Raw genomic sequence first — 27,833 nt, forward strand, 5'->3', positions numbered from 1 at the left:
GCCCCAGGGGCTATGTAAAAAGTAACTTTATGGGCTCCATTAAAAAATTGGGGCACAGTGCTGAAATTCAGATTCAACACTGCCAGAGAAAATTCCTATTTACTTTGTGCTTTTCTAGCACATTACTCAAAGGATGTGTGGCATGTATGTAGTATTTGCTTTCATAATATTTTTTCTTACCTCTATAAACAACAGCTGTAATCTTTGTGAGTTTCAGGCATTGGTAGTTGATGTAACATGCCAACTCTGTTGAAAAAGTTGGGATACGTCCAAGAGTCCTACAATTAAGAAAACGTCTGTCAGACACTCACAAAATCAAAAGCCTAATGATTTTTAACCGTGTAATTATTTAAAGAAGTAAAACTTCATTCCTGTATTACATTTTCCTCAATTCCAGCTGGTAGTTTTATGCAAAGGAAGTTTTATTTTTAAAAGAAAGTCTCTTCATTCTGTACTTTCCTTATCAACGAAAGAATTTCACCCCAAACTAATCTCGAACCATATGACACACTAATCTACTCTATAAAATGTGCCTCGGAATAGCTTGAATACACTTGAAGATTAATGAACCCAATTTGCAGAGTGACCTTTTTACTGCCAAACTATAAAGACACTAAGCCGCTTGATGCTTCCATTTTTAAAATGTTGTTATAGAGCTGTTCTTCAGATAAGAAGGATAAAAAAATAACCATATCAAAAATTATAATGCATATAAATTAAACTTCTCTTAGTAACTATCAGAGTGGGCCACTTGAAGTTTAAAGATAATAAGTAGTGAAATCCAATGCAGTTCATTTTGCCACTTCAGTTTTGGGGGAGTGTACTTTTGCATATCCCCTGATACTAAATAAGGAAAAACGACACAAAGCATTTTTTGCCTCAAGGCAAAATTTAAACAGCTGGTCAAATGAGAACTTTTTAATGAGAGCTGGTCGAAATGTTTACCCTATTATCTTTCTCTTGGAAGGAGCATCTTCAGTAAATAAGGAGAATCTTTGCATGGGCAGTATTTAAATTCATTTGGTTTCATTTACTGACATTTTTGTAGGAAGAGGCTAATATATCCACAAATAAAAACTTGGCTTCTTTACAATGAATTTCGTCCCCACAGAAATATTTTAAAGCCTCTTTCGTTGTAATCTTCAACTAAACTGTACTGAATACTGTTACATATCGTTTGAAAAAGTAACTTCAGTGTGAGTTTATGACTTTTAAGTGAATTTATTAGCTACATAGAGCTCTCATTAACATTATTAAAATGTGCTATTTTAAGACATCTTTTGCATCAACAAAGCTGTGCTAAAGTTTTAAATAATTATAGTAAACATATACTGTATAAGTATGCCATTTATATAAAAGCATGCTGCTTTTAACCATTCCAGTTTTGCCTGCCACATTAATCCCAATAAAATGGATAGACCTTATTTAAAAGCATAGTAGAAGACCACAAGGCATGTTGTGACCCGAATCACTAGAATGTCCAAGGGGTAATATAGTATTCTGATTGATGCGAAACAGCGGTTATCAAAAATCTGGCAATATAGGTTGTCATTGAAATTGACTTGGGTGCAGAGGTTGTTAATATCTAATTTTTAGCACGCACAAATCTGCTTTTGGGATTGGAGGCAGAAATGTAATGTTTCTGAGGGTGCCCATTCTGAATGACTTTTGCTGTGGCTGGAACAGGCTATGCTGCCTGAACAATCTTCCACAGACTTGAAGGATAAATGTTTATTCAGTTTCAGTTTGCAAACACAGTAGCATTGCTTTGCCCATTGTCATGATTTGTTTTAGATGTTTTCTAAAATGTCTTCATCTGTACCTTATCCCATGACTCCAGTGTACTGCCTTGGAGAAGATGTTGTAGGTTGGCCTGTTTTATGTCACATTAAATGGCACATGTTTATTAAACACATCTTTGCATTGCATAGAACTTGCTCAGTCTGTTCCAGATTTATATACAATAGATTGCCTGTGGGTGTAACATTTTTTCCACAGATTATATCCACCCACAAGATTGACTTTATGTTTGTTCTTCTAACTTTTCCTCACTTCGAGATTTCACTTTGATGGTACATATTGTGCTTCAAAAATAAAGTGCCTTTAGAGGGATGCAGGTCATTTCCTAAAAAAACATGTACAAATCAACAACAGCATGGCAAAGCAAGAGATTCTTCACTTTTTCAGCTAATCTACTGAGTATCAAAAGAAAACCAACACTATATTTGTGCATATTATATTTTTAGAAGAATAAAACACATGGAATTTGTTGAATGTCAAAGCTAGTGAAAATCAGAAACAAAAACAGGACAAACAAGAACCAATACTCCCCATTTATCAAGAGAACAATAGCTCTACACTGTGTGTTGGAGGCAATTTCTAACCTGGTTACAGACAAACACAATCCATCAATGACAGACCATGGTCTGGGAGACCACAGGTCATGACACATTGATAGGAAAGTCCAAGTGCAATGGTCTCAACAGGAGTATCTATTCACTACAGATCTTCACTTGTAGTAACCGATGGCAAGTTAACTGCACGGCACTACATTGGTCAAGTCCTGGGACCTTACTGCCCTTCTTGTGGGCTCATCACAATAAATGCCCTCATGCTGCTATTGAAACAACAGCTTTTTTTGTGAGATGAGATAATGCAGTGTATGTCCTACTTGAAGGACATCATCCCTGTGGGATGATGGGATGATTTCCGGGATGATCTGGGATAAAACAGGGCACCTAGGGCTCAGAGAGAGAGTGAAAAGACACATGCTTTCTGAAGGCCTATGAGAGAACTACTTACTTGCCAGAGCCAGAGCCCCACTGAACATTTGTAATGTGAGCTGGAATTTGTGTCTTAGAGACCAGTGAACATGCACATACATCTTCAGGCTCAATGAAATGGCAGCCAATGCCATAAGATAGCATCTGCAACATGGTAGTGCCATGTGTTATAGATGCACAGTTTGAATTGCTTCCAAAATGTGTTGGAACATTCTGCTAGCCTGATTTTTACAGTAGACTGTGATGTTGATCAGTCTTGTTAATGACAATTGTTAATTGGGGTCCAGCAGAACCTTCTGAGCCTGGCTCATGTCCACTCAGGCCTAGAAACACTCAAGTCTCTGTGTCACTGCTCATTCCTGACTGGCCGATGACACAGCCCAGACTCAGGCTCCACCTACCACCCACACAAATGCTTCTTGCCTGTTGGGCCAGTGAGAATCCTTATCAGATATTTTTAAGCACATTCCGAATTTGTCAATTGAAGCTGAAGTGCAAATGTGTAATTCAACAGTAATTACATAAAAATGCATTTAAGGATATGCAGTTATTCCATCATGACGAACTCAGAAGAAGAAATTAAAACCTTACGTAATAAAGGTCTGCAGCTGTGCTTAGGAGCCTCTGTGTGTTTTAGTTTGTTGTGCTGACCTCTGTGTGAGTGTGCCATCTATGTTATTTAATGTTATTACACATTGTTGTCAGTGTCGTTATTGTGATCCTTTTTGTGGTTTCATTGTGTGACATTTTAACTGAATGCCCCATTTGTGCAGAGCCCAGTGGGAATTACGTCATCTAAATCTAGCTGCAAACAGCTTTTCAATGCATCAGGCTCAATTAAAAAGATGACCTATGTATGACCTCTTGAACATAAGTCACTGGTGACTTCACCGCACTGCAGATGGTACTTCTTTTTCATATTGATTATGCATATTGATCCTGTAAGGTTAAATACAGGAGTTTCAAATTGAGTGGCACTTAACTGGGTTGCTTTTTTAATATATAAACCCAATAATGGTACTTTTTTAAATATGAAATTTGTACTTATTACCTGTCAAAGTAATTATTGCCATTGATCAGAATTTTAAAAATAAGTCTTAAGGAAGACAGGGTTTGTTTGTAATGGGATCAATTGCCTGCTCTAAGACTTAACCCAAACCAAGAAACTGGACCCTTGACGGTCCGTCTTTGGAAGGCTGGTAATTTGGTATAAGACATTTGTATTGGCACTGAATCTTTTTTTCAGTAACATAGCTATCACAGCAACCAAGATACTGGATAAGTTTGTGTTTGGCCGGTCGTGGTCAGTGTATGGTCAGTCAGGTTGCTGTTATTGCAACAGTGTGCAGAATATTGCAACCATAAGAATTTCACTGTAGTATGTGGGTCGTTTGAGGAAAAAAAAACAAATTAGTTCTGCCAGCAGGAATAGAAAAGTTGAAAACATACAAATTGGCAGCAGTTCTTAAAAGTTTTTTTAAGCTTCTTTCAGCTAGTCAGGATCTGGTCACCGGAGACTACTGATAAGCGCACTAGGTTCAAAGAAGCAGATCGAGTACTGCTCATTAAATAATAGGTTTGATTCTGGAAATAAGGAAAGAAGATTGCAATGTGTCTCTGTAATCACAGAGTTTTAATGTTACTTCCATTTGCAATAAAAGACGGTGTTGCAGTGGTTAGCATTGCTATCTCGCAGCGCTGGGGCACAAGGTTCAGTTCCGGGCCTGGTGTGCCATATGTGTGGAGTTTGTATGTTCCTCCCATGTTTGTGTGGGTTTTCTCCGGGTGCTCCGGTTTCCTGTCACATTCTAAAAAGATACTGGCTTCTGGGAAAATTGGCCCTGGTGTGAGTGTGTATGATGTGCGTCCCATCCAGTGTGTATCCTGCCTTCTGTCTGTTACTTGCCAGGCCAGGATCTGGCACCTCTGTAACCTTCAGTTGGAAGAAGCAGCTAGAAATGGATGGATTTTGCACCTTGTTCTTCTTGCCTGTGTAAACTTACCCTAGAGTGTGAGGGTTCTTAGAATATTCTTCTTACAGCCACTTGTAATGTGAAGAGGGATGCTTGTCCTTTAGTTGTAATATGATTTGGAACCTGGGTGTACATTTCATTTTACATTTTATTTAGCTTAGCTAAAAAAATTAGCTCTGTAAACCTTAATGCCATTGGACACGTTCTTTAAAAGTACTTAAACATAGTTTTCTTTTATATTCCTTATCCTTGTATTCTTGTTGACATGTTGCCTTGTTTTCTTTGTTGAAATAGAAAATTGATCAAAACAAGTACTTGAACTGAATGCCTGAAAATAAGCACTGGTTTGATTTCCAATTTAATTGCTATGGTTGCTTTGAAAATATTGATATGAATATTGATATGAAAAAGAAACCATTTTAAACTTGCCTCATTAGTTTTTTTTTCTTGTTTTTAATTGGCGTTTTATTTTTATTCGAATTAATATACAGCCTGTGATCCCACAGACTCCTTCACAACCTCAGTGAAACAGGTGCTCATGCAGAACAGCTGTTCTCTGGGTCTCATGGTTGGCAAAGAAAGGAGCACGCAAAGCAAATGATCTGATTAGGTCAAAAACAAATGTTTTTTTTTTAAAAACAAATGGTTTCAACGACTGTGTTGCTCAAGTCTAAAGTTCAACACCTTGTCCTCTCCTGAAGGTTTTTCATAGCTCAAAAGGCAAATCAATAAAAACCGTGCAAGCGAAGGGGACACTTAGATCATACAGCCCCATCAGTAGTTCACTTCAAATGTAGTTTAAATGTATAAAAGAACCGAGACCCCCCCCTCACCTCCCCACAAAAATAGCTGATTCTTTGAGTGTTTGGGAACAGCACATTATCTCACTAGCTTTGTGTTTGCACACAGTTAAATTTCAGTGACAATTTCACAGCTCTCTTTTCAGGGCTAATGAAAGGAGGCAGATTCCTTCCTGGTTACTCAACCTAAAGTGGAGGAGGAATATCATGGGAAAGCCCAAACCTTTGGCACCTTTAATCAGACATTCAGACTGTACCCTCTCCACACTGAGGCTAAGTCCTCTGCAAACAGAGGCCTAAGTAATTGGTGTGAAATGTACGGATGACGTTCACGGCTCATCTTGGATAGTTAAAAGGGTTTCATTCATCCCATTTCGGGAAGACTGGCGCATACCGTTTTAAATGTTTGCTTTTTCCATATAATGTATACACGTATTGTTCTCCATGCTCAAACTGACCCTGCCAGATGCAATGTGTACAAAACCCCCTTTTCCTTAATCGGACAAGTGGCTTCGTTAGCCAGCATGGCAACCTGCCATCTCAGGCCAACAAGCACTGTGAGGTTTCATCGGGCTAGCCAAGAAGCCCACTCCTTGTGCCAATGAAAGCAACGCCAATTATGACTACCATAATGCAGCACTATGTGATAAACTAAGCGTTCTTGTTATAATGTTTTTAAATCCTCAGAAATAATGTAGCTGTTTCTTCCACTTATAGCAAAGGTTTTATTTATGTCAGGATCCAGGTGTTTCATTGTATTGGTTTTAATGTCAATGCAAAGGTTGAAGTAAACTATATTACATTAAACTGCATTTTGTTCAAGGTTTTAAAAACATTAGGCTAGCAAATTAGGGAAGCCACATTAGCCCAATGAGCTGTTTTTATTTTATATATATATACTGTACGCTGCCTGTCTGTCATCCTCAGTGCAGAAACGCTTACTTCTCTGTTCCAAGAAGGACAAAAGGTTTTTCCATTTTCTAGGAAGAGTGAAGCTTCAAATTCCACTTTGTTCTGGACCAAAAAATGACTTCAATGCTTACAAAAATCAGCTGAGCAGTTTGAAGTCCTTGCTTTCTTGTTTAAAGTTATTTTTTCAAAAATGGCATAATGAAAAAGTAATTACTTGCATTGAAGTTTGTTTGATTTACTGTTTTTTTTTGTTACTAAGATAGCGTGACTTTTTTCATGTAACTCCTAATGAAAGAATCCAGCACAATGCAACCTACTTTGTGGATTTTATTGATGTTTATGAAACAAAGAAGATACCCGACAGTAACATCAAACAGTCCAAACAGCTGGGCTACTGTGGGTGTGTTCTGTGCTGTACTGGTGGTCTTTGTACTTCTTTGCGTTTGGCCTTATTTCACCTCTTTTATTTGATTTAAATCCAGCTTTGGTCTGACTGACTGAAAGTAATTTCCAGCCACAGAACAAAAAGTTGTGATACTCTCAGCATAGTGGAGTGCAGGGAGAGTAAAAAAAATCTTTCAGCTAGGAGGAACTAATATGTACCTCATTTGGCAAGCTAATTCTTCTCTGGGGACCAGAGAGGTTGAAATGTAAAGGCAGCTCAGAGGAGTCATTGGATGTTATGCTAATGTGCCATTATTACTGTACATCTGAAAAGCACTCCATTATGCACACTACTGCTCTATTCTTCTATAGGAAATGTGGTGGTAAATAGGAGAAACAAGCAAGAAAACCTTTTCGTTTAATTAAAAAAGGAACACCTAATAACTTTAAAAGTGATTTCAAATCAGTATGTCAGCAGCTTTTGCAAATGTATCATTAGCCTCCACATATTCCTAAAAGAAAACTCCGATAAAAACTGTGCATTCTTCAGAGGAGATTTTTCCATCTCATTACTACAGCAAAAGCACTTGTTCCTGTCTGTCTCTCTCTTTCTATCCTTAACTGCACTTCTGTGGTTTCAGAATAGGACCCGTTCAGTTGCCAGTCTGGTTTGAATTTAGGTCTGAGATCAATGTATTTACCTACTGAATAATTTAACTCCATATATAGACATGGATTATAATTTTAGTAACGTCTCAAATTTGTAAACCTAATAATAGCATAAAAAAATCTGCCATAAATGTACCAAAATAGCACTAGCTTTTGGATGAAAACATTTTAGACTGAAAACAAAATCTAAGAAGTAAGAAGCATTAGTTAAACAACTGTGAAAATATCTAGCCATGCCTTCGGGGTTCACTGCTATATCAAATTTCTTTCTTCAAAGAAGGGTCTCTAACAAGTTCATACCTGTTGCTTTGCAACAGAAATACTAAATTATCCAAGTAAGTAACATTAAACCCTTGTAACAGAGCTCAGCCCAAACCACACAAAGTACAATAAACAGTAAACACTGTATTAGAGACAACTAACAAGGTCTCAGAAATGCTCTTGTGCGCAAGATCCTTACTCAGTCTTCTGTTCCATAGCATCACGGACAGAGTGTCGTGAAATATTAAGGTGGAAGATGTAGGAACCACAGCAAGGTTTTTTCTTACCTGCTCCAATTTGCAGCTTAAATCCTAAATGCTGTTTCAGTCATTCAATCATGTTAAAGAATGCCATATGACAACATAATGGCTAAATAGGGTATGTTTTGTGTGTGACAGTGTAAATGATAATGCCTTTACTTATATCTTGCAGTTAATGTAAAACTAAATGTTTGATCATAACAAATAAAAATATGATTTATTACACTGCACTTTGCTTCATATAGCACAAAAGCACATGCATATGTGTCCCATTAAATACTTCCTTTTGTACGATTTATTTTGCTTCTTTCTCTATGAATGGGCCTGAACAGACAGATTGCTGATTCAGAAGTACCAGAAAGCCATGCTCCTCTCCTCTGACCATTAGCTGCATCAGTGCTTGTATTATGGTAATCACTTACTTTACATATCATTTCCCATTAGAGTGGAGGAGATCAACTAACATTTACAATTGTAAGCAATTTGTTAAATAGGAAGTTGATGAAAATATGGCCATGGGCCTTAACTACTGCCCTCTGTATTTTTTTTTTCCAGAAATTGAATGTCTGGTGAGGTGAGCTTTTTATTGCATGGCTAACAGACTAAGGAAGGTGAAAACTGAGGCTGGCAACTTCCTTAAATGTCTTTAAAATGTTGTATCTTGAAAGCTACACTGGTTGTTGAGCAATGAGCATAAAACTGCATTTCATCAAGCTCAGAATATAAAGTACAGCTTTCAAGTCTATAATTCAGCATTGATTCTTAAGTTTCATTTTCCATTTGCACACTGAAACTAGCAATAACCATCCAGTAAATCTTTTCATGGCATTTAAAAGTAATTTAGACGTTTAATTGTTCCAGGGTGCACATAAAGTCCTTGGTGCAGTAAAAGTTCAGTGTAATTTTATATTTTAAAATGTCATTCAGTAACATAGTAGGAACAACAAGCAAACGTGTGCTTTATTTAATTAACTTTATATTGGAATTCAATTGCTGGTGGATTTCAAAAATAGGATTGAACTTTATTTACCATTCAGAAAAGGAAATGGGCCAAGAACAGACTTTTTTTTTCAAAATGCTTCAGGAAAACGTTTCTGAACACCTCTTGGTTTTATTTAGCAAAGAATAATACACAATCTGTCAAGCTAACCTCTTCTTAAGAGTTATTTTTCAAAGGCAAATATAATTTATTAGGAAAATAAAAAATCCTATTTTAACCAAGGAGTTTTTGTTAGGTAGTATAATGTGGAATGAAAACAACATTCAGAAGCAAAATGTTCTAGCTTAAAGTATCCTGCATACTGTACATGACACTGATATAAATGGGATTGTTGCTTTTCCTCTTCTTTTGAAGATGTGAGTCTTATTAATAAACCTACTCTCAGATAATATTAAAATAAAAATCTGAAAGTAATTTTGGAAGACACAAACAGTTCACATTTTGCAAAGTCTGTCTCTAACAACATTTTGCCAACAACAATGAAATTGTTTTAGCAGCTTTCTCTGAAGCTCTTTATAGGTGAACCATTTGGATAATTTGCTACTTTTTTCAAGTTTCAATTTTAGGTAGGTATTTATTTCCATCCTATCTTTTTTGATGTCTGATATCTTTTGGTCAGGCATCCAGATGTTCGAGCATCAGGGTATTCACAGAAAAGTGAAAGAATTGAAATCATATGTATCTGAAGAACTGTTCTGATGTTCTTCTTACTGTATATTGAAGAACTGAACCCTTTCAGTCTTGAACAGAAAAGACTATGAGGGATCTTGATACAAGTACAAGTATACAAGTACAAGACTACTTCCGAATGAGCAGTCAAACAAAAGCAAGGGTTTAAAACTGAGAGCGCATGGCACTACTTTACCCAAAGAGTTGTAAGAGTATGGAACAAACTACCCAGCCATGTTATTGAAGTTGAAACCCTGGTTCATCCTCAGAAAAGGCTGGATGTGATCCTCTGATGAATTATCTACTGACTACCAAACAGCACAGATGGGCTGAAAGGCCTCCTCTTGTTTATAAGTCTTTTTGGTCATCTGTAGTGAAAGATGTAAATCTTATAATAAATGTACAGTGAAGTACAGTACAGTGAATTTTCCCTGCCAGTCTTGTCCATCCTAAACTGCCCTGCATCCTTGCTGATCATCAAATGGTAAATTTATACATATTATAGGAATCACTGCTAATGTATCAATTATGGTGCTTCAGTAGTGGCCCTGTGTGTTTTCTGCAGTTATAGCTTGCTGCAAGCCTGCCTTAAAGCTTAGGTGAAGTTATAAAACACTGATCACCTCATGGCTGATGCCTCTATGCTGTACTTAATGTTCCCCACTACAGTAATACAAACTATATTAGTTTAAGTATGGTTTATTTATCTCATCTTCTGTCTTTTTGCAAAAAGCTGTGGGAGTCTGGAACAAGCTCCTCAGTCATTTTGCTGAAGCTGATACCCTGGCTTCCTTTAAGAAATGGCTGGAAGAGATCTGAAGATCGATTACTTCCTAGCAACCAGATGAGCTGGGTGGCCTTAATGGCCTCCTCTCGTTTGTAACCTGTCTTCATGTTCTTATTTACATATGGACCTTGCCAAGTCTGAAGCTGCTGCTGTCGGAGTTTAAATACCCAGGAGCATGAAACCTCTGCCAGACTTGGTCAGAGCAGACTGAGGTTGTTTGTGCTGCTGCACAGGACCTCGTGAGATTAGGAAGTGAACTGCACTCAGATTCTTCTTAGTTTCACTGGTTCTGGATGCCTCATGGATCCCTGAGCTGTGGCGTTTTATAGACACAAGAAGATTGAAAAGTATGATTTTGCAGGTTACCTCTCCCAGTTCCCTGCAGTTTGCAACCAATCAAAACATTCTGAACTCCCACATAGGATCAATGTGGTTGAATCACACAGTGATTAAAAACAGAAATGAATCTTCTCATTGAAGCGGAAGCTCAATATCATTTCACCTCCAACAGCCATTCTAAAACATCCGTCGTATAGAGAGTGAGTCTCTGATTTCCAAAGAACCAAAATGTTTGCCCAGGAGAAGCTGACTTCTTTTACTTTTTCAGACACTGTTCAAAGTGGTGGTTACAAAGCAGGAGATCAGCACTAACTACCAAAGTGCAAAACAAGGTCAGCCACAAACCAGAGCTCTGCACATCTTCTGAACGTTCTTTCTGGGAAATCATGATGTGATGAGGTGGTGAAGTTTATATGCCAGTAACACTCATTCTTTCATTCTCTTTAATAAGCTGTGTTGCCAGAAGCTTGAACAATGCCCAGACAATGTGGTTTTCAGTATCTGACCTCCTGCTCTTGCCAGCTGAAGCTTAATAAGGCTTTGTTTTACTAAAACATTAAAAGGATGACTGGCAACATTATTTGAAGCTCAGTTAAGCAGCAGCGGAGTTTGTTGTCAGTTCAATTTCCTGATGCGAGTTTCAGTCCTAGATACACTTTTTACAAGGGATTCTTTAATCATAGAACTTGCAGATTTTAGAGGTGCAAAACTAAGCCTCAAGGCATTTTAGATAACTGATGTTTTGCTGGTGCAACCTTAGACCTAGAAACTCTTAGATGAGTGCTCTGTCATTGTCCTTTATCTGATAGTAAACACATTTTATATCTTACTGTTCACAAAGACAAAAGTTTATATTAAACCCATCTGTAACAGCACCATCTCTTCACTTTCTCCTGAAGGGAACCTGATGGGCCCCATTTGTTCAGACTAGGTTGAAAGATTTCTAAGGAGTCATGTTTTGTTTCAAAGTTAAGTAGTTCATCTAATTAATCTACTTTCAAATTAAGTAGTAAATCTAGGTTGTTTTTAAATCCAAAATAAACTACTCCTTTTCTATATGTAACTGCATTGCCTTATGATTAATTAAGAGTAACTTTAAGGACATTTTTGTATACAGTAGATTAACCACCCTTTCACTATAATATTGAAATACCTCATATTTTGTTGACTTCTAACAATATATACCTCTGAAACTCCTTTATCTGTGCTAGTTTTAACTAGTAATTATAGATTGATCTCAGTGTTATGTAGTGGAGGTGTCATCAAACAGAAGCCACCATCTTGGCTCAAAACTCAGGCCCCACCATTGGGCATTGGTTTTGAGCCAAGATGGTAGCTTCCACATATACAGTAACCACTTTGGTGAAATACATAACACTCTACTACATAACATTGCATTAAATGTATAATTACAAGTTAAAGGTAGCACAGATGAGGGGTTTTGACATATTTATTGCTAGAATGAAAGGCGTTTGTTAGAAAATGTAGTTTGAGTTTGAGACCAACCTGGAGGTTAATGTATTGCTCAGAATGTACAATCTATATGCTCTCTTTAGCCTGTACATACTAATTAAGAAAAAAGAGTATATCCAGCAGTGCCCTCCTTGATCTCAGCATGAAACTTTTTTTGCATGCCTTTTCATACCTTTGTCATATTGTCACAAACCTATCGGAAAGAATACGTTTTAATCCACCCTTCCAAACCCTACTCCAACCATCTGCACATCCATGTGGCTTTTCCCAAATATTTCTCCTCAGCCTCGACGTGAATAAGCCTTTACACTCGTCCTGATGAGAACTCCACTGTCAACACAAATCTGCCTTGCACTGTTCAGTGTCCCTCTGAATACAATGAGCATGAAAAGCCAGACAGAATGCATTTATAATAGAAGATATAATTGGGTTATGAGGGGGAAAGAGGAAAACAAAGTAAGGAAATGAAACTAATAAGGGCAGAATATGAATATTAAAACAGCTATATGCCTGTGTTTTTTCAGCAGATGTTCATTGACAGTGAACCTTTACAATCTGCTTTGTCAATAATAAAAGGAAGGCCTTCAGCTCAAAGGTCAAGGACTTTAAGACCAAAGGGAGACACTGCTTCCCAGTTGCAGGGTGATCTGTGAATCCCATTAAAACTTAATGAAATGGTTTGCAGGGCTCAGCAGCATTTAATCTGGCTTATACTTTACATCTGATCTATTCCCTTACTGTTTAGCTATTTACAAAGAGCAAATACATTTTTTTTTCTTGAATCACTACAAAAAAAAAATAGAAAAAGAAACAGAACATGAAAACATAGTGCCATTATTTCTCAAAACTGGAGAAATTGGGACCCTGGCAATAAATATTGACTCTTAAAAAAACCTTAACCTAACTTTTAATTTAAACATTTTTTTTTCACTGTTCTGCTTGGATGCTTCTGGGCTATCTTTACTGTGCAAAATGATGAAATGCAGTCCTAGAAGCAAAAGGGTGTTAATTATGTATGGGTATATTAACCTCAATACTTTGTCTGAGGAACTGTTTGCAGTAAAAATGGATATAGCATCTAGTCTCCAGAATGAGAAATAGTGTTTATCATTTATTTACTACACACTGCTATTGCCTCAGGAAGTGAAGTTTAAGTGTAATGTCAACAGACAAAGGATCATACTCACAGCCATCTGCCCAGCCTTGTGTTCACCCTTCAGGCAGTGGGCCATCTGAATTCATTCAATGCCAATATATTAAAAAAGCCAAGAAGAATTACAATAGCATGCTGCAATTTCTCCAAGCACTTCTAGCTTTATTTCACCTTCCTTAATCAATAGCACTGCCTCATTCCTTGAACTGGAAGTCCGCTTTCCACCTTAGATGGAAAACAGTCATCTCTCGAATTGATATGCATTTGAAAGCTAGCATCTTAACTTATTTACATTATCATATTTATGAAAAAAAATGTGAACTGCCACTGTTATGGTAGTTTTTTGTAATTGCCATTCAGAACAGCTCACCGGAGATGCCTGCCTCTGCATTAACTTTAATTATATTTTCAAGTTGTGCTCTCCAGATAAATTACAATAATAAAGTTGACATACAGCAAGTCCTTCACTTTCTTTTCTGCTGCGTGTGTATGTAGGTAGATATTTAAATTTGCAATTAAATGCAATCACATGTCATAATTATCCTTTTAGTCATATTGATTTTTCAGCTGTGATATGTTTCTTTCATCCTGTCTTATTGACTCGATTAGAGTGCTGTGTCAAGTTAATTATTCACAATTGGGGCACTTTCCTATCAAGAAGCTGATCAATAATTTTTGCTTCAGTGATTCCATGACTAGAGAGGAGTATATCATAGGATAAGCTATGGAACTAGAGTTAAATTTATGCAATATGTATGAGTAAATATAAATCTTCAGATACAGAGTACTTTTAAGCCTAGTTGAAATCCGAGGTCCATAGAGAACATGACACTCGACCAGAGGATTGTCCTGCTACACAGATTTTTACAGTATGTGCACCGCATTAGTGATTGTCATTCAATACCCAAACACTTTTGCAACCATTATGTCCTTCCATTGTTCTGGTATTTTAGTATGTCTCTCAGAGTCGCGATACAAAAAGCACAGGGTTCCTTTCTGCAGGAATAATTTTGCTCATCCAGAATTTGCAGCAATTAAATAAGCTGCTCCCTTCTCCTATTTTGTAAAGTATGTTGATCCTTAACCTCTCCTCTAAGGGCCTGTGGTTTTGTGTGTCACATTACTGTCTAGATGATGGACATTAGGATAGGGAAAAGCATCTTGCTGTAATGACATTACCTGCAAGTCTGATGCATCTTTCATTTGTTGTTTTTTGGACTTGCAGATTGTTCCCTTTTTTTTCTTTCAAAACATTTCTTTAATTTTTTCTAAGAATAAACCTAAGAATATAGTTATATACTAGGAATATAACTAAGACTGTTTTTTTTAAACTCAGGAATCAAAAAATGATCCATAATCTTTTATAGTCACACTTTACTCACTACTTAAAAATGTTTTTATTATTTGCAGTGTGAGACATTTGATTATTGTACTATTACCTTTCGAAAAATGCAATGTGTTTCTCTTCACTGACAATATATACTGTTTATACACAGACTGTATAGGCACCAGCTTGCCAGTGTTATTTGTAAAAATTCCCATCAAAATAAAAAATGACACTGGGAATGTTTTTCTATTATAGTCAAAATTGCATTTCTGTGTAGTGGAAAGTACTTTTACCTAGTTTTTTCACTTTCAATATGTGTCGGTTTCCGCTGACACAAATTTGAGTTCATTATATATTATAAATTAAAATAAAAATGTATAAAGATACATTTTCTCTAAAAGCCACAGAATAAAAATAGATAAATAGTGCGGATGTCGCTGATTTATTCTGAATGTGCCTGAAACGCGCTTGTGTTAGCAGGAGGTTCTTAAATTGTTTTCTTCAAGATTGAAGGAATTAGCAATAATTGTGCTTCACAGAGGGCACAGTAGTGATAACTGAAAAGATGGGATTGATTGAAGAATCACTTCATTTTGCCTATTCTTACACAGCAGAGAGTGTTGTATTTGTAAACTAAAGTTTAACCGTTGTTTTTCTTAATGGGTAGCTACAGCCATTTAATGGAGTATGACATTGAATATGGCAAACAGCACTGGAATTCAAGTGACTTTGTTGCAGAGCAAACATAAAGATGTTATATTTAAGCCAAGCCTTTTAGAGGCTCAGGCAGCCCAGTATGTGATTTAATTAACTTACCAAACTAATACAATTACTGTTACTGTAATTTACATTGCCTAACAGAATGATCTGTGTGCCTAATGTTTTGTTCGGCTTTTGTTCAGGTTTTGCACTCAAATGCACTAGCAATATCCATTTTTCTAAAAAATATTGTGAGTGGTATTATCAAAAAGGCTGTGTACATGAATCAGAATGGATCTTCAAGGTCACTATGTTACTCAGCCTTGATAAAATATCTGTTTTTAATCTTTCTTCAGAACTGTTCATTCCTGATGTTTTTTTAAGTTTCTTTTTTGATTAAATAATTGTGGGAAACAGAAGTTATTGAAAAAGCTAGATCCCTGCCAATAATATCCTGATAAAATAGTTTTATTGCAATGTCTATCTTGAGTATTTGTTTTGTGTTTCTTTCTTTCACTGCTGATAATCTGCCACATTCTGTTGTCACAACTGCTGCATGTTATAAGATATAATGTTGTTATGTACAAGGTGAGAATGCATACACTTTTCATATGTGGCTAAGAGTATTAGTTTTAAAGCCCAAACCAGCAGTGTGTGCTTTTAAAAACCCAATCTTGTGATTCAGTAAGATTTTGTATGGGTCAGGTCACAAAGCTGCCAGACTTTTAGGTCACTGTCTGCGTCAGCTTCATCTGAGAGCCGGGGCTTTACACTGGAGAGGGCTTAGTAATTAAAACTCTAAGACACCCAAACCGTTCCAAGTCAAGGTTAATAGAATCTGAGCCGCGGAGCTGTTGTGTGTTAGTGACTTTCTGACCGACAGTTGCAAACTGCTGCTCTGACGGACTGGGGTCAAACTGGAAACACCTGTCCCTGAACCAGAGGGATGAGGCAAAAAAAAAACATTCACACAACCTCAGAGTAGTGTACTGGATGTCCTATAATTGAGCCAGAATTCTGCAGTACTGTATGTGCTTAATTTGCTGAAGGAAAGCACTTTCATTTAAAAAGGGAGAATTTTGTAATTTTCCTGAGGTTTCTAGATAAAGATAGCACTCAGAAACATGGCTGGTGTCTTTCTACCAGCTGTGTGATTTAGTGAAAAGCAAACGTACAGCTACCAGAAGACTGCACCTTGGAGTCCCAGCTGTTTTTTTTTTTCATATGTGCTCAGCTGCATCTAAGCATTAGTCAATAAGGTTTTCTTTTATGGAACCACAAAAAAATCTATAGAAAAGTTTAAATTTTTGTGAACATTTGTTAACAGAAGGTAATACAGTTTATGAACAAAATAAAACATTAAAGTGAGCATAATGGTCCATAATTCTGATTCCAATCAACTCTGTATCTTTTAAAAAGATATACATTTATATGTGAGGTTTTTAATATTGAATTTAACTGATTTAGAAAATGAAAGCCTCCTCTGGTTCCTTTTAGATTTGAAAATTAGATGGACAGTGCCACTGGTGGTCACCTGGTTTAACTGCATCTGTCCAAACTGATAGTCTGTAAAATACCAATGATGATACTTTTCCTGTGTAAACATAAGAACAGTTCTAAAAGAAATTAGGGCATTCAAACCATCCAGTCAATGTGTTTGCTAGTAACTAATTAATCAAACAGTACCATCTAAGAAGGGTATTGTGTAGCTTGTTCCAGGCTTTCACAACTCTTTGTATAAAGTAGTACCTTCTGTTCTAAGTTTTAAATACACTTCTCTGTAGTTTCCACTTGTGTCATTTGGTTCCTGTTTCACTGTAAATTCTGCAGAAGTCCGTTGGGATGGCTACTCTATTGGTCATTCTGTTACACCTGGGCGAACCTGAGCTCACAGGTCCCAGTCTCCTCGGCAACCGGTCATATTCACACGCAGAGCCAAACACATCCCAGTGGCATGAGAATGCGATCAGTATGGCTGTCCATGCCACCTACCCACACTTAACGCGTAATTTTCTCACCAGTGCTGGATTTTAAACCCTTGTCCTGTCCACAGTCAGATGTTCTGTCATTGGAGTTTCACCTTAGTATATTTAAGTGGTCCTAGCACAAACCAGGCAGTCTGTACAGTACCCTGAAATCTGCCTGAAACTGTCAGAGGCATCTGATTCAGTGCCTGAACCTGTACCTGACCACCAGCCAGATCCCTGCCTGTTTGCTGTATGGCCACTGACAGCATTTATAGCAACCTTTTTGATCTTCCTGGATGTGGAGCTTTTACTCTGATCTGCCTGTCTGAAGAATACATCCTCTGCTCTGCCTGTTTGCCCAGCGCATCTCCTGCTCTGCCTGTCTGCCTAGCGCATCTCCTGCTCTGTCTGTCTGCCCAGTGCATCTCCTGCTCTATCTGCCCAGCACATCTCCTGCTCTGCCTGTCTGCCCAGCGCATCTCCTACTCTGCTGTCTGCCCAGCACATTCTCTGCCCAGCCTGTCCTTTTGCTTTCACCCACACCTAGCGATTGGATTCCGCCACCTGTCTCAAAGCCACAGCATATTAGCGCTGTCCTGTAATGCATTCATTCGGTATCTGCATTTATCTCATTGCTCTTCACTGTGTTTATTCTTTACCTGTACTCAAAATGCTAAATAAGATCATACAATGGCATTGCACAATCTTAACATAACTTCCCTAGATTTAAATTCTATGTGTTTCTTTTTCATTGTTATTCCACAATTAAGTGTCAACATAAATATGTAATGGTTTTTCCCATGAAATTCTTCAAGATCAGCATTTTCCATTTTACATGTGAAGTATATTTTTGCTATCATAGTTACACTAAGCATGTGCACTGAATTTTGTCTAAATCATTTCGAATATTTTTTGCAACTTCTACATTCTTGCCTGATCCTCCTATTTTTCACAAATATGACTAGTTTGCTTAATATTCCAGAATCTCAGAATCTAGATCATTGTATTAAATTAGAAAGAGAAAAAGTCCTAATACAGATCCGTGCGGTACTATATCACCACAATGTGAGCATTCACTCCTTACCTGTACTCTGTTCATCCATGGACAAGTGAATGTGAACAGAATCATATTTGCCAATTAATTTTTTTTAATTGTTTCTTAAATTTCCTGAGGCCTGGATTTGGGATCAGCAAGTTTTTTTTGTCTCAAATATCTTATTAACATACTGAAACAAAAACGTCAAAAGCAACAAAGGTCATTCTGTAGAATTTCCATTTGCAGGGTATTGTCTTTGTAGAACCAGTGTGCTCTTCTGTTGTGACTGTATGTTGAGCTGGATACATTATAAAAATGTAGTTTCTTGCATCTCCTGCTCCGTTTATGAGGAGGCCACAAATCATTGGAAAGTATGCTATGACATGCTGAACACAGTGTGTAGTTATTGGAATAATGCCATTCTTTTCTTTGGTTTGCAAAGGGAAATATACTATGGATAGTGCTCTCTAGGCTGTGCTCAATGTGCAATGTAGTATTCTGTTATCAAACTGTGCACGCTTTAAGTTTCCCTGAACCATTGATTACAGTGCTTGGATGAAGTCTGAGTCTTACAGCTGCATTGAGAATATGGCAGCTTATACGAGCAGTGAGCATTTGGTAGGCATGGAAGTGTTGAGGGTTCTAAAATGGGCTGATTTGTGCTTATTCATTTCTGGAATGATTTCAATTAGGCAGACACACAAGTGAAATCAACTTGGGTTACCTACATTCTTTCCCTAACTGTGGTCTGCATCATAAAATCACAATCATATGCAGCACAAATTATTCACAGTTGGCATGCAATTCTGACAAGACCTCTGGAAGTACCGGGCATGCTTACTGCAAGTGTACTCCAGTATAGGGGGTTCCAACATGTTTGTTTTTTCATGGAACAGAGCTTGCGTGTTGTAAAAAAATAATTGGTTCTTAGGCTTGTTTTTTCAACTTGTTAAACCCGTAGCCATGCACAGAGAGCTCCAAATTCTCCTTCTGTTGAGCTTAGTGTGTCTTTTCATAGGTGCAAAATTTGTTGGCAGAATTTATCAAAGGAAGCATTAAGTAATTATCACACACCGTAAAAGGAATCTTTAGATGTGAAAGTGAAATGCAGTTTTAAAATTCTTGATCACAGATGTTTACAATGTTGCTGAAGGAATTGGTTAATTGTTCAGGAACAGTTTGGTTTTGAAGTTCTTTATTATTTGTGTGTGAAACAAAAATTTGCAGGGTTTAACAGTTCATCAAAGACTTTTGGGAAAATGGGTTTATGGAGACAATATACAATTTATAATTGCTCCCTAATTATCATATTCTCTGTTGATGCCCTTTAGTCTGTCACGTGCTAGAGATTTTTAAATGGTCTGTGATCACTGAGTTTTAATTTAGAACTGCAATTAGTGTCTAGGAATCAAGCTTCTCACTGAGGGCAATCAGCCATTTGTAGATGCATGTCTCCAATAATAATAATAATAATAATAATAATAATAATAATAAACATTATTTTATATAGCGCCTTTAAAGGTGGCTTCTCAAAGCGCTTTACAGGATGACAAGAACAATAAATAAGAAGAATACACAAGATAAAACACAATTACAATATATAGAGGAGACCGTGGATGGTTGTACTAAGAAAAGCAGAGGAGTGAAGAATGGAACCAGTTAAGTAAAGGCTTTTCTGAAGAAGAGGGTTTTGAGTCTGGATTTGAAGGAGTTTAGAGAAGGTGACTCTCTGATATTCTTGGGGAGAGAGTTCCAGAGCTTGGGGGCACAACAGGAGAAGGTCCTGTCACCCGTACAATGTAGACAGGCTTGAGGGACAGTTAGGAGACCAGAATTAGAAGAGCGAAGGTAGCGAGGTGGGGAGTAGGGCAATAATAGTTCAGACAGGTACTGAGGCGCCAAGCCATGCAGAGCCTTATAGGTGAGCATGAGGATTTTAAAGTCCACACGGAATTTGACCGGAAGCCAGTGCAAGGACTCCAGGATAGGAGTAATGTGAACACTTGCACTAGACCTGGTCAGGATTCTGGCTGCTGAATTTTGGACATACTGCAGTTTGTTCAGAGTAGATTTAGATACCCCAGCGAGTAGAGCATTACAGTAGTCAATTCGAGAGAACACAAATGTGTTGATCATCTTTTCAGCCATATTTAATGATAGCATAGGGAGTAATCTAGCGATATTTCTGAGGTGAAAAAAAGATGTTTTGACAGTATGCTGCACATGTGGGTCGAATGTTAAGCCAGAATCGAATATAACCCCAAGGTTTTTCAATTTTGATTGAAGCTCAAGAACAGAACCATCTACAGATAGGGCTTTACGAAGTTGATGGGGGGTGCCAATAAGTATGACTTCAGTCAAACAATATCACGCCCATTGTTTATTTAGCAAAATATGGAACTTAACAGCAAACTAAAGGTTGCAAACAACATGAGACCATCCAGTTATAACACATTGCAACTCACAACTGGCAATCCACTGAAGCTGTGCATGTGTGAGCCTGGCCAGTACCTGGATGGGAGACCTCCTGGGAAAGCTACGGTTTCTGCTTTGGAAAGATATGAGAGTCCTAAACTCCCAGTATAGTGACGGGGACAATATACTGTAAAAATAGTGCAGTCCTTCTGATGAGAAGTATAACCGAGGTTGTTAGTCTTAATGGTGGATGCTGCACATCAGTGGTGGTGGAGGGGAATCCCCATTACCTGTAAAGAGCTTTGAGTGGAGTGTCCAGCAAAGCGCTGTGTATGTGTACAGATATATGTTTACAATTTATTATTTTTATTATATCTTGATCATTGGATTTTTAATATCTCATTGATCTGAGAATCATGTCCAGTTGTTTCTTGAAGAATTATGAGAAACTGTCTTTAACAATTGAATTATGTGGTTCAGGACACAAATCTTTGTCTGTCTTAAACACACTGTCTTAAACACAAGTTGTCCTGAAGTTCATTGTTGATCTTTAAGTAATCCATTGGGTTGACTTTGATTAGAACTCGCTGTACTGTGTACTATGTTCAGTTCGGAATGTTAATGCTATTTATCTGTTCTAAATCAGTAGGCACCTGGAGAATTAGGCTTTCACTGCACTTCTCCACAAATACAGTGCCTTGCGAAAGTATTCGGCCCCCTTGAACTTTTCAACCTTTTGCCACATTTCAGGCTTCAAACATAAAGATATAAATTTTTTATTTTATGTGAAGAATCACCAACAAGTGGGACACAATTGTGAAGTGGAACGAAATCTATTGGATTTTTGAAACTTTTTTAACTAATAAAAAAATGAAAAGTGGGGCGTGCAAAATTATTCGGCCCCCTTGCGTTAATACTTTGCAGAGCCACCTTTTGCTGCGATTACAGCTGCAAGTCGCTTGGGGTATGTCTCTATCAGTTTTGCACATCGAGAGACTGAAATTCTTGCCCATTCTTCCTTGCAAAACAGCTCGAGCTCAGTGAGGTTGGATGGAGAGCGTTTGTGAACAGCAGTTTTCAGCTCTTTCCACAGATTCTCGATTGGATTCAGGTCTGGACTTTGACTTGGCCATTCAAACACCTGGATACGTTTATTTGTGAACCATTCCTTTGTAGATTTTGCTGTATGTTTGGGATCATTGTCTTGTTGGAAGATAAATCTCCGTCCCAGTCTCAGGTCTTTTGCAGACTCCAACAGGTTTTCATCCAGAATGGTCCTGTATTTGGCTGCATCCATCTTCCCCTCAATTTTAACCATCTTCCCTGTCCCTGCTGAAGAAAAGCAGGCCCAAACCATGATGCTGCCACCACCATGTTTGACAGTGGGGATGGTGTGTAGAGGGTGATGAGCTGTGTTGCTTTTACGCCAAACATATCGTTTTGCATTGTGGCCAAAAAGTTCGATTTTGGTTTCATCTGACCAGAGCACCTTCTTCCACATGTTTGGGGTGTCTCCCAGGTGGCTTGTGGCAAACTTTAGACGAGACTTTTTATGGATATCTTTGAGAAATGGCTTTCTTCTTGCCACTCTTCCATAAAGGTCAGATTTGTGCAGTGTAAGACTGATTGTTGTCCTATGGACAGACTCTCCCACCTCAGCTGTAGTTCTCTGCAGTTCATCCAGAGTGATCATGGGCCTCTTGGCTGCATCTCTGATCAGTCTTCTCCTTGTCTGAGCTGAAAGTTTAGAGGGACGGCCAGGTCTTGGTAGATTTGCAGTGGTCTGATACTCCTTCCATTTCAAGATGATCGCTTGCACAGTGCTCCTTGGGATGTTTGAAGCTTGGGAAATCTTTTTGTATCCAAATCCGGCTTTAAACTTCTCCACAACAGTATTACGGACCTGCCTGGTGTGTTCCTTGGTCTTCATGATGCTCTCTGCGCTTTCAACAGAACCTTGAGACTATCACAGAACAGGTGCATTTATACAGAGACTTGATTACACACAGGTGGATTCTATTTATCACCATCAGTCATTTAGGACAACATTGGATCATTCAGAGATCCTCGCTGAACTTCTGGAGTGAGTTTGCTGCACTGAAAGTAAAGGGGCCGAATAATTTTGCACGCCCCACTTTTCATTTTTTTATTAGTTAAAAAAGTTTCAAAAATCCAATAGATTTCGTTCCACTTCACAATTGTGTCCCACTTGTTGGTGATTCTTCACATAAAATAAAAAATTTATATCTTTATGTTTGAAGCCTGAAATGTGGCAAAAGGTTGAAAAGTTCAAGGGGGCCGAATACTTTCGCAAGGCACTGTATATCATCACAGTCTTCTCCTTTCTCTTGTGGTAAATGTGCTTTCCAGCCATATGGGTTGCACATTCCCGAAGAGTTCTCATTGCTAAGCACAAATGTACCTACTTTCAGACTAGTAGGATTCATAATTCTGTACCTAAACAAATGATAATTTCTTACATTTTTAAAATGATGACTAACAAATAATCATGGAAAATGACAGTGTTAATTTGCTATAATTATGTAGCTCTGGACAATGTACTGAACATGGGAATCTGTGACAAGGACTGACAATTTGGCATGTGCTACTGATCATTTTCTATGCACTTTGATTCATGGGAATTCCAACAGAACTGGCTTGACACATTGTTGGATTAATTGGCTAGTAAGAACTGGATGCGTTCATTTTTGGAAAGCAAAATCTCTTTTGTTGAACATCTGTTCTTAAGCGTGGGCAACACCTACTTTGTATTCAAAGGTCCCTGATCATAAGTCAATGCAGCTTTGGCTCTTATTTTAGAGTTGGAGTGCTTGATATACATGTCTTTAGTTTAAAAAAGTCTAGATTAATAGCATCTTGGGTCGTGTTTAGTTATCTGCTGTTAAGGCAGAATGTATTTGTCTACAAAGAGAATTCAAATTATGCTGCTTTTACGTTATGACAGCCGTGGCTTGTAAAAACAGCCCCAGAGCACAAGCCAGGTAAACAGAGCCAGAGGGAAGCTATTATAATCAAGACAGTGAAAAAGGAGAAATGAGGAAGTGTCTTGTGAAATTTCCGATTGCTACAGATCTCATGCTGTCGTGTACCCAGGCTGCATCCGGTCAACTAAGCTCTGATGCATCTGTATCACATCTTTCATGTGTGATAACATGAGTAATAAAAAACAAAGGAAACCAGAATAAAAAATAAAATATTTTTTTAATTATTTTAATAATTTTAAATAATTTAATTTTACAATTAAAACTGCTTTCAGTAGGCACCGCAACTGAAGTCAGTGCAAGAATAGACAGTATAGCAGTTATGTATTTTTTCCAACCTTTGTGAGAACTAAGTATGGAATGTGTAATTAAAATGTCTTTTACTGTGACAGTAAAGCTGGAACGCAGCCATGGAAGATAGGTCTTCACTGTTCTTATTATTATATCCTATTGGTTTTATCCCAGTCAGTATAAGGAGCAGAGGTTTCTAAGGAAATCTTGACTTGCCCAGCACTGTTGCTTGCTAATGAGAACTGACTTAGGTTAGTGACATGAGTTATCCCCAGCTCATGCTCCTTCCCTGTAGATAAGAACACAAGACATGTCTTTCCCACTATTTGGGTTGGTAGCACAGCACCATGCTCATAAATAACATGCTGCAGCTATTTAAAAAAGCTGCTAAGAACTGAGATAAGTAACTCAAAGCAAGTGCCCAAGAATCATTATGACCAGGATTTAGTATCAGTGTCATATTTTCTTAAAGCTTAAATGGTCTAGTAATTAAGGTAAAGTGTCCATTACCAAGAGGCTCTGGGTTCAAACCCAAGCCCAACCACTGACTCCTTAACATCCTCCTGCTGTTCTTCAGGCGAGAAGTTAAATGTATTGTCTCATAGCAGTGTTTCTTCATCCATAAATGTTAATGCATAGTTCACCCTGTCATTGCTGTCGAAGTCTTAAAAGGGTCAGCCAAAACATTATTATTAGTATGTACCTCAGTGAGTAAGACTGATATAAGTGGCTTACTCAATGTATTCGCCATTGCTAAAAACTCATAATTCAATTTTATATCATACACCTTTCTTTAAATTGTGACTGCTGAAACATACATATAATTGTAATACATGCACATTAATACTTGGACTCACAGATGGACTGCGATTAAGCAGGTTGAGAATGTGATAGACTCCTGCTAGCAGAAGATAGTGACAATATGGGACCCGCTGTTAATCAGTCTGAAAGAGAGCCAGCTTTCCAGCTTATGAGGCAGGTGACCAATCTTGGGGGTTCACTTCTTTTCTTTGGCTCACCATTAATGTAATGGGCAGGTAGGCCTTAGCCATCAGATAATCAATTCAGAAGGAAAATAAGTAATTATGAGTAATCAGATTTGAGGTGCTTTACAGGTCAATTGAAGTTTGCCTTTGCCTGAATCAGGACAGACTCTCTGAGCTTTAATTAAAACTTTTTTTTTCTTCAGCCATTCACTGCTTCTTGAATTGTCCCTCCTGCTGCTTGATCTGGGCACAGATTCATGTCTTTCTCTGGAAATTGTGGAAAGCAATTCTTTTTTTCTCTGTTTCTTTTTTTTTTGCCATGCAGTTTGCTGAAAAAATTGAAATTAAAATTGCATCAAATTTTCTTTTAATTTAAAGTTTTCGCTGACATACTTTGGCCTTTCAGCTGTGGAAATGCGTCAATCCCATGCTGGTTTGAGTTGTTCTTTGGGTTTTTCAGAATCTCAAAATGGTAGATTTGTGGAATGTTTTGTTTTTCATTGCTGCGATCCCATTGTATTAAGTGTTTAAGCTGTGTGGCTCATAATAGATGTTTCTCACCAGTCTGGACTGTTGAGACAATAAGAAGCAGCACAGCAGGAAGTATCACAACAAATAAACTGGCATCCCCACACTGCAGCAACTGTGACTAATGCTCAGTATAGGCTCCAATCTGCCTCCTTTACAGGCTCGGATTAGATTTTATCAAGACAGAGTGCGGAAAATTGCATCCACCTTATCTAATACATCAGTATTGACCTTAACTTTTCTTTTTTTTTGGAAGATTGTTTTTCAGAATACCACTTTTTTGAGGTTGCCCAATGAAATGCTCCATAATGCATCTATTAAGTGTGAATGTGGATCAAAATATAATGAAATGAAACCAATGCAGCTATTTTCCAGTGGCAAATTGCTTGCATGTGGACACTAATATTTTTTTTTGTTCTGGCAAATAAGACCTGACGATTACAGTTCAGTAAAATGGGTACAGTTTCCAGTTCCTCCTGAAATGAATGTGAGGCATATGTTATTTTTTTTAAATACCCTAACCATGCAGAAACCCGCACCAGTACACCTTCGTCATTACACATCAGCTCCCAGGCAGCATAAAAGCTATTAATCTGATCACTAATGCATTTCTTTCCTTAAAACATTGTATCAAAAACAATTGGGGATAACATCTGTATTATAGAGATGTCATGTCAGTATTTAAACAATAGGTAGGACAAACTTGTAAAAGGCTTTTTTAGTGCAACATAAATGGATTATATAACATTCCTTTTACTCCTGATGAAGGATTGCTTTCTCTGAGATGGAGCTTTTAACCTTGGGAATTTTTAGAAGGTGCATTACACCTTAGGGCCTCATTTTTATCAGACATTGAGCAGTAATATACATTGTGTGTGCTACCATTGTGTAGCACATGAAACATTTGCAGATATTATTTTTTAAGGCTCCAGAATGTGGCAGTTTTTTCCCTTGCTTCTGACAGAAAAATCTGACCCACTTGTTTAGGCTGGGAGAAATAGAAACACTCAGCAACACTGGGAACAGGCTGCGAGAGATGCACATTACATCACACGTGCACCGAAACAGATGGGTGAAAAGAGGCGAAGAGTATTTTTCTTAGCATGAGATGGGTGATGACCACCCTGGACTCTTGTTGCTGAGAAGCTTATGCTTGTGTTCACAAGCTGAATGGACCTACAGGTAACACCTTCTGGATAAACAATGTGCTTTTTCACAGTTTTAAATTGCCACTGCTACACACACATTCATGTAGACCTTGCACAGCAAAAACACAAGTTCAATCCTTTTCAGACACAGGTTGAATTTCCGTCCTCTGAGATTAATTAGAAGATAATCAGACCAAATCAGCATACAGATACTGCCCCACTAACTAACTCTGTACCTGATCTCCTTTTTTTGTTTGTTTTGCCATCTCACTGTTGTATTTTATTTTATTTACTATTTTTTGCAGAAGTCCCCTTCCTTGTAATCTTCCTTCTTTTTCCTGCTGACCAGGAAGTTCCTAGCAAGCAGGACTTTTCTACCGATGATATCAAATAATAATGCCACTGGACAGGACTTCAAGCAGGTTACTGCAGCTCTATTCCTAGGCATGATAGCGTTTGTCAAGATATTGTGTAATGAGCTCTCTTTCATTGTGTCCATGTATACAGTGTTGGCTGTTATGTTATGTGTGCAATGTGTGTTTTTAAATCAATAAGCCAGAGATGCGGTTAGAAAAGACTCCTGTGGCAAATGTCTCACAGTGCTGTTTATTACCCTCTGCTTGTAAACTCAGGTTTTCACCTCTTAAACAGTCCGTTTTTGTGCCAATTGAAACCTCTGTCTTAAGATACAGCATTAAATCAAGATAAGAGAAAGAGGTGGCATGCCATGCTGTAACCCATCAATAAAATACTGAATAAGCCTAGCTTGCTAACATTCTGCAGCCTCTCTAATCTGTAGCACTCAGGTACATCAAAGCACATTTGAAGAGTTTAGTTCTGCTGTTCTTTTTTTTCTACAATTTCGTCCATTTCCCAAAGTGCACCTTTGTCTCTTTCTTTTTTTCCTTTTGATTTCAGAGAGGCAATTATGGCATTTTTAGCCTCTTGCAGGGCACAGCTAAGCAATAAAA

At 37.7% G+C, this 27,833-nt stretch overlaps 1 protein-coding gene across 2 annotated transcripts in view; it reads right to left on the minus strand.

Moving 5' to 3' along the window:
- Positions 1-27,833, minus strand: part of sema6d (semaphorin 6D) — a 101,755-nt gene that overhangs the window by 68,067 nt on the left and 5,855 nt on the right. For both annotated transcript variants that reach the window (XM_088921352.1, XM_088921350.1), the window contains exon 2: positions 181-278. The gene's annotated coding sequence lies outside the window, so the exon portion shown is untranslated. The remainder of the gene's footprint in view (positions 1-180; positions 279-27,833) is intronic.

This window comes from Atractosteus spatula, chromosome 7 (genome assembly GCF_055471065.1).
Source record: "Atractosteus spatula isolate fAtrSpa1 chromosome 7, fAtrSpa1.hap1, whole genome shotgun sequence".
Lineage (NCBI taxonomy): Eukaryota > Metazoa > Chordata > Actinopteri > Semionotiformes > Lepisosteidae > Atractosteus > Atractosteus spatula.